The sequence below is a fragment of the Neolamprologus multifasciatus genome, chromosome 2 (assembly GCF_963576455.1).
Source record: "Neolamprologus multifasciatus chromosome 2, fNeoMul1.2, whole genome shotgun sequence".
NCBI classification, from domain to species: Eukaryota; Metazoa; Chordata; class Actinopteri; order Cichliformes; family Cichlidae; genus Neolamprologus; species Neolamprologus multifasciatus.
Window position 1 is genome coordinate 10,201,585 of NC_140440.1, and position 7,394 is coordinate 10,208,978.

The 7,394-nt window shown below is 40.8% G+C and overlaps 1 long non-coding RNA gene across 1 annotated transcript; it reads left to right on the plus strand.

Annotated features, from left to right (window-relative positions):
• Nucleotides 1-1,200: 1,200 nt before the first annotated feature.
• LOC146523979 (uncharacterized) lies at nucleotides 1,201-2,202 on the plus strand. Its single transcript, XR_014875706.1, has 2 exons — nucleotides 1,201-1,314; nucleotides 1,350-2,202. It is a non-coding gene; the product is annotated as an uncharacterized LOC146523979 (long non-coding RNA).
• Nucleotides 2,203-7,394: the final 5,192 nt, after the last annotated feature.

Below are 7,394 nucleotides of genomic sequence, written 5' to 3' on the forward strand. Positions count from 1 at the left end.
TGTCCATATTTGACACAAGCACGTTTGAGCACGTTTGTGTCATGAACGATGATCATCTATTGTGTCTTTATCAAGAAATTATATCCTTTTTGTGCTTCTATAATTAATCTTGTGTCACCTTTAAAACTTCTCTACCAGACTCAGGATGTCATAAACTGGCCGTAGCGACTCTACTGGATGCACGGCAGTAAGAATCAACACACCCACATACGCCTACAGCTGCATTCGATCCATTTTTCTTCCTCTCTCGTTGTCCCTCCTTTTTTGTCATTGAGTTGGCTGCAGAGCAGCTCATCTGCTGATTGGATGGTTGTTGGTTCAATCTCTGTGTGCTCTAGTCTGGAGTTCTTACCAAGGTGTCCTTGGGCAAGTTACTGAACCCCAACTTGGTCTCTGATGCATCCATTGGCATGTAAACGTTCAAAGGCAGAATACAAGCAGAATACACTGTGTGTAATGCTTTCAGTACTCGAGTAGAAAAGCAACTGAAGGAGTATGGGACCTGGCACATGTGCTTGGACTGTGGTAGATCGTCTTTCTCTGAGGCACATGAGAGACTCATGCATCGTCTGACACTGGGAAGGATAGAAGACCAGATCAATGTTTCCTCACATTACTGCAAATACTCCTCTGTCTCAGCTGACTCCTCTTTCCTGCTTGATTCTTTGTCTTCATCATAATGGAAATGAAAGATGTGTAGTCCTCTGACACATCTTCTATTTCAGTTTCACATTCTGAAAATTCAAGAAACTTCAAGAAGCCCAGTCACTTTCTTTCCAAGCTTCTCAGACTACCATGTCCTGGAGGCCTGAGAACCTACTTGAACATAGTTCAGATTCTTCATCACTTTTCTTCACTTCATAGCCTTCTTCCACTTCTGCAGGTGGGTGATGTGCTTTTTCAGAGAAAGGGTAACATGTGCTCTAAATATTAGCTATATTTTCATTATCTTCTAACCCTGGATCTTCCTGAACATTGATTCTTCCTCCTCATTATACTAGAGGACAATATGTGCTTTGTCCTGCTGGTCATTGCTTTGCACAACATGGTAAAAAAACGGAAGAAAAAAAAAATTAAGACGGACTTTTGCGAGATCTCGCAAAACAAACTCGGGATCTCGCAAAACAAACTCGGGACCTCGCAAAACAAACTCGGGATCTCGCAAAACTTTTGCGAGATCTCGCAAAACAAATTCGGGATCTCGCAAAACTTTTGCGAGATCTCGCAAAACAAATTCGGGATCTCGCAAAACTTTTGCGAGATCTCGCAAAAGTTTTAGCCGCATTCTTCCCATTAGCTCGAAGCTAATGGGAGGTCTCGACCTCCCGTTAGCTTCGAGCTAATGGGAGGTCGAGACCTACTACAGCCGGGAGGAACACCGCTTTCCCGGCACATCGTGCCTCGTGCGGCTAAAACGTTTGCGAGATGTATTCTTATAACTGTTACCTTTTTCTTTTACCCCTGGCTATTTGTGTTCATGTTTTGTTGTTTTGTATACTTCATCTGTTCGTATGTTGTATACTCATTGTTTGTTAAATAAAGTTTAAAAAAAAAAAAAAAAAAGGAGGGAAAAAAATGGAGGGAAAAAAAAAAAAAAAAGGAGGGAAAAAAAAGGAGGGAAAAAAAAAAAAAACTTTTGCGAGATCCCAAGTTTGTTTTGCGAGATCTCGCAAAAGTTTTGCAAGATCTCGCAAAAGTTTTGCGAGATCCCGAGTTTGTTTTGCGAGATCTCGCAAAAGTTTTGCGAGATCCCGAGTTTGTTTTGCGAGATCTCGCAAAAGTTTTGCGAGATCCCGAGTTTGTTTTGCGAGATCTCGCAAAAGTTTTGCGAGATCCCGAGTTTGTTTTGCGAGATCTCGCAAAAGTTTTGCGAGATCCCGAGTTAGTTTTGCGAGATCTCGCAAAACTTTTGCGAGATCCCGAGTTAGTTTTGCGAGATCTTGCAAAACTTTTGCGAGATCTCGCAAAAGTCCGTCTTAATTTTTTTTTTCTCCCATGTCCCCTGCGGGGCTCTGTACAATACGAAGCACTTTGATGCGACTGTTGTTGTGATTCGGTGCTGTGTAAATAAACTTTCATTGAATATAGAGCACCTGCCTCCTCATTGTGCTGCCTGTTGTTGTTGTTGTTGTGGTTGTTATGACCTTTGCTTGACCCCACACATCAGTGATCCAAGATCAAAGATGTTTGAAAGCAGTATGTTGTGAAAATACGGCTCTTTGCAACACTTTGTACTTTGGGGTCATTTTTGACCCCTGAGGACAGCAGGTGTTATAAAATCCAATAAAAACCCCATAAATAAATCAAATTACTTAAAACTTATTCCAATCACGCATAGTATAGTAATGAATAACTTCTGTTATTTTCAGACCATTTAATGAATAAAAAACACATTTTTGATAGCAAAAGATTTCTTTAGAGGACAAAAATGACCCATGGACAGCACAAGGGTTAAACTTACAGTGGAATGATCCCTGCATTGTAAGGACATTTGTTTTTGTATTGGCACATGTCAGTACACAAATATGTTATTATTTATGAAATAAAAACATATCATGGAGTGAGGTGATGGAGAGAGAATCGAAATGCAGGACATGAACACACAAATACAATGTAACAACAGGAAAAAACACTTAGTGGCAGAGAAAAGTCCCCAAAACAAAGTGAAATGAATGAAGTCGACAGAAATAGGGTACCAAAACAGCACAGAAAAAATAGAGAAGCATACAAGGGCCAAGAGGAAGACTGATCTATTTATACAGCCAAGGCTAGCTAGAGAATGGTGAACAAGAGTGGAATAAGACACCGATTAAAGTAATTGACATAGGTAAGAACAAACAGGGTATTGGGACACGAAGAGCAAATATTACAAAAGAACAAAAACAAAATTAACATTGAGACAGGACTACAAAGTCATTACAGTAGTGATAGCAGAAAGAGGAGAACTGCCATTAACAGAAATACAAAACAGATAAACCGACAAAGAAACAATGAGGAAATTTAAAAAATCTATGATAGGAATTAAAACATGAACCAAAACACGAGGTGTTAAAACTGAACCCCCTCACAACAATAATCATTAAGACTCTGTTAGAATATGATAAATAAATAAATAAGAAAAAAAAATCAACAGGCACCAAAGAGAGACAAGAATTAGTTTTGTTTTGTTTTTAAAGCAGAAACCAAAACAAACCATATTACAAAACTTCACCACAATGCAAAAAACAGCAAAATGTTCAAAATTTGAAATGGATATTTTCTCATTTTGCTTAAAAAAAACGTACAGACAGGTTTTCCACCCAGTGGTGTTTAGAATTCTGAAAACAACTAAAGAATACATACACAAATGTATTTTAAACATAGACTTAGCCTACTTACAAATTTGATGATAGTTCAACAAGTTTAACGTGTCCTAAATTAGTATGACTATATTAAGTCTTAAATAAACAATAAACATGGTTTAGACTTGCTTGTAACTACCAGGAAAAAATGGTATAAAGTTGCTTCTAAGATTTTATATTTTTCATTGATGCTTAATGAAGATGCTATGCACCGATGTCTGATGGATGTTCTAGAAATGATGATGGTCTTCTAGATAATTGTTTCTATTTATAGCCTTTGATTTCTTTTGTGGAACATAATCTGCTCTGTAGCAGTTTAATAAGTTACCATGGTTACATACCGCAGTATAAGAAGTCAACCACTCCAAACTTAGGGTTGAACTTGAAGTTGCCTCACTAACCTCCAAATCCTGATTTGTAATACTGGTCTGTGGTGTTTCTTGACACAAGGTAATTCCTTGGGTGCTGATAATGGACACTGTTTAAATAAACAATCTACTACATGACAGAGTCTCCCAGGAGTAGCAAGTGCCTCAAATTACAAAACAAACACAGATGGGGTTACAGACCACTGAATAATACTAACCTTGGTGGCATGCAGAAAACCGCCTTTAAAGTGTAATAAACATGCAAACCAAGTACAACGTTACCTCGAATATTAAAAAGGAAAACACAAGACATCTTCTCAAATTAAATCACAGCTGCCCTGAATGATAAGAGGCAGGGGGAGGAATTACTGCTGCATCTTGAATAGAACACAGCAGGCTCCTGTCAAATCAATCTTAGTGGAAAGCAGAAGAAAGTCAGAGCAGTCCGGATGGTAAGGCAGGGCTTGAAATGATAGCATCTATTGTGACCGGTGGGGGTGATTGGACGAAGACAGGATAACAAACACTCTGACTAATGGTTAATGGTGTATAAAAAATGAAAAAGCACTCTACCCATAGTTTTCATGTGATGTAAGAGCTACCCGAACACGCCTACCTGCTGGGCAAAAACAGTACTGCAGTCCTCTGCCCTCCAGCCATCCTTGGAACGTCTTCGAGTTTAACTTGCCAGAATTGCCAGAAAGTTGCTGTGATACTGGATGCCCTGCTTGCATCTGCCAGAAGGGCGCAGAGCGGGGGTCCCAACTAAAATATCAGGAGGTCCACTACCTCCATCATCCAATCTGGGGTCCTCCATCATCCAATCTGGGGTCCAAACATTTTAAATGAACCAACAAAAACGTTTTCTTTCATTTCTATTTAAAATTTAATTAACAATATAGATTTTTGTCTTGTAACTACTGATCAATTATTCATATGCCCATTAAGTCATCTGCTGAACAGAAAACTGCAATCCAGTTCAAGTACTAATATTAAACAAAAAACAATTTAATAATGAAATGATGCAATAATCTTTACCACATCTATTGCACATAAACCAGTGATAAGGACTCCTGATGCATGCTCAATAATCCAGGAAAGTAAATCCCAAAAAGTTGATTCTGTTCATCTGGACATAGCGTTTTCAGTGGGAGAAACATTTCGTCACTCATCCAAGTGACTTCTGAAGAAGTATGTGAAAAGGGAAATACCATCTCTGAATCGAGGAGGCAGGAATAAAATATCTAACTAGATAGTAAATGAGAAAATGCTTTGCAGTCCTTACAAAACCCTCTCGGGGTCCGGATTTGGACCGGAGTCCAGGGGTTGGGGACCCGTGCCGTAGACTATGGCACGAACATGTGCACGCACCTCTCCTAACTCTGTCTTAAGCCCCTTTTCCATTAGTACTCAGATCAACTTGCCACACTCAGATGTAGCACCAGCTAGTCCGATTCGCCATGACTCAAATCGGATTGGCTGGTAATACCTAATGTGCGTGGTTGTCATCATAGCAACGTTGCAGAGCATCCTGTGATGTATGAGATGGGATACGAATTCTACAGCAAAGGTAAATGCAGAGGTGACGATATACCTGGTGCTCAGTCCGTGGCTTTTCATCAGACTCGGGCACCATGGTGTTGTTTTTTGTACCCATTTCCTTTGTTGCATGGTTCTAAAGCATGGCTGTTTTGATTTTTGTGAATTAGAGGCTCTCAGCACTCATCAAGTGATGCCACTGAACAGCCTGTGACTCACATTTGCTCCTCGGATCACTTGGAACCCTGGCTGAGTGGGTACTATTGTAGTACCTAGTACCAGGTACTATCACCTAATAGAAATCCCTTAAAAACCATGGTGAACCGACCTGAGTCGATCCAAGTAGGTACTAATGAAAAACGGGCTTCACAGGCCAAATCGCACCAATCCCTGCTGTCATTGGCGGCTCATTTAAACTGTCAGAATGATATACATGACATTGGAGAAATACTTGGTCAACTTAACAGTTAGGACACAATGATAATGTGAAAAATTACTACTATGGGAACTTTTCTGACCCTATACTGTAAAAGTCCAAATCACCAAAATATTAGACTTAAGTGTGATAGTTCATTAAAGCTAGGTATGTAACACTTACCTTCGCTTTAACTAGCAATTTCTTTTTCTTCACCTCCTACATGATGGCATTGTTTACCCATCTAGATCGAAAATACAGGTAGCCGTCGACATTTTGAAAGCTTTCATCCTGACAGACATCACTGACCCGCAGCTCTAGGAGAGACATTGCCACTGTCAGTGATTTACTACTTGGATCCAATGTCAGAGGATCCAAGTAGTCTTGGCTTGTAAAAACAACCCTCACTTTTTGGGCTTACGGTGCTTGTTCACTTTGTTCATGTATAAAAATGTTAATGTATCATTATTCTTTTCTATATACATCACTATATATAGTAAGCTGACAAAACAACTGTTCATAAACAACAAATATATAAAAAAAACATCATTATTGGTCTTCTACACAGTCTTTGTATAGGACATAAATATTGGACACTTTTAGCATTTCTGTTTGGTCAGAACTTATTCACAGGTGTGCATGACAACAGATTCCAACACACGCAAAATTTATTTCAAAACAACATTCACATAATATACATGAAATGTAAATGTTTCGTTTCCTTTAGAAATATGGTTGTACTTTAATGCCCTCCTGATTAATACAAATGATAGCCATCCATCTTCTTCCGCTTATCCGAGGCTGGGTCTTGGGGGCAGCAGCCTAAGCAGAGAAGCCCAGACCTTCCTCTCCCCAGCCATCTCATCCAGCTTCTCTGAGGGAACATGAACAGAACACCTCACCCAGGAGGCTCCCAGGAGGCATCCTTGTCAGATACCTGAGCCACCTCAACTGGCTCCTTTTGATATGGAGGAGCAACAGCTCTCTCTGAGCCAATCCCAGATGGCCAAACTTCTCACCCTATCTCTAAGGAAGATGCCAGCCATCCTTCGGAAGAAGGCCATTTCTGCTGCTTGTATCCGTGATCTTGTTCTTTTGGTCACTACCCACAGCTGGTGACCATAGGTGAGGGTAGGGACATAGATCGACCGGTAAATTGAGAGCTTCGCTTTTACACTCAGCTCTCTCTTCACCACAACAGACTGGTACAGCGTCCACATGACTGCAGCCTCAGCACCAATCCATCTGTCGATCTCCGGCTCCCTTCTCCCATCACTTGTGAACAAGACCCCGAGATACTTAAGCTGTTCCACTTGGGGCAAGAACTCCCCAACCTGCAGTGGGCACTCCAGCCTTTTCTAGCTGAGGATCATGGCCTATGATTTGGAGGTGCTGATTCTCATTCCCACAACTTCACACTTGGCTGCGAACCATTCCAAAATTAGTTGGAGGCCAACAGAACCACATCGTCAACGAAAAGCAGAGATGAGATTCTGAGACCACCCAAGGGAAAGCCTTCTGCCACTTGGCTACGCCTAGAAATTCTGTCCATAAACATTAAGAACTGTGACAAAGGGCAGCCCTGGCAGAGCCCATCACCCACCAAGAATGAGTCTGACTTATTGCTGCATGCAGACCAAGCTCTTGCAACAGTTGTATAAGGGTTGAATGGCCCATAAGCAATGGGCCAAACACCCCATACACCCGGAGCACCCCCCACAGGACAGCCCG